This window comes from Barbus barbus (genome assembly GCF_936440315.1).
Source record: "Barbus barbus genome assembly, chromosome: 31".
Taxonomy (NCBI): Eukaryota; Metazoa; Chordata; class Actinopteri; order Cypriniformes; family Cyprinidae; genus Barbus; species Barbus barbus.
In genome coordinates, this window is record NC_136759.1 from 4943773 (window position 1) to 4944667 (window position 895).

An 895-nucleotide genomic window follows, 5' to 3' on the forward strand; every position below is an offset into this window, starting at 1 on the left:
AGAAAAATGACCTAATATGTTAGTCTTGTTTTCTGAAAAATGTATCAAAATTAAATAAATTTAGGTCTATACTCTTAAAAGTAAAGGTGCTTCACGATGCCATAGAAGAACCTTTTTGTCTAAATGGTTCCATAAAGAACCTTTAACATCTGAAGAACCTGTCTGTTTCACAAAAGGTTCTTTGTTGCGAAAGAAGGTTCTTCAGATTATAAAAAGATAAGAAAGAGATGGTTCTTTAAAGAACCTTTGACTGAATGGTTCTTCTATGGCATCGCTGTGAAGAACCTTTTAAGCACCTTTATATTTAAGAGTGTAAAAGAGGTAAAGAAAAAACTAACAAAAAAATATTTTTCTAGCCCCATTGGTAGGTTTTTTTAAAGTATAAACTCACTTAATTTTCATACATTAGACTTTGTATCTTATGCCATTTTATGTCTTGATATATGAATGTATAGATATGTTTACTTGTAAAACAAGACAAATACTCTGACTACAAAAATCACCATTTTTGCAAGAATGAGCAATTAAGTGTGATCAAAAGGCCATCCAACTGTCATCGGCAATGTGAAAAGTGTGACCCTTTCCTGTAAATGAGAGATATTATGTAAGCATTAACACAAGCACTCATGCAGAAACACTCACGCTGACCCACAAAAACAGGACCAAATCTGTTTTCACGCCTCAGCCTAAAGAAAAGTATAGGTTGAGAGAAGTTTATCAGTTAAAGCCACTTTAGAAAGATGGGTTAGAAAGACAAGCTACTGTACTGTTCCATTCATCACACACACACACAAGTGACTCTAGGTGTTCTCCTCCTCTCTCAAGCACTCCTAATTGGCCACATGCTGAGTAATGTGACCAATGAGTTTCAGGGCCGGCTCTCTTCGTTGTATGT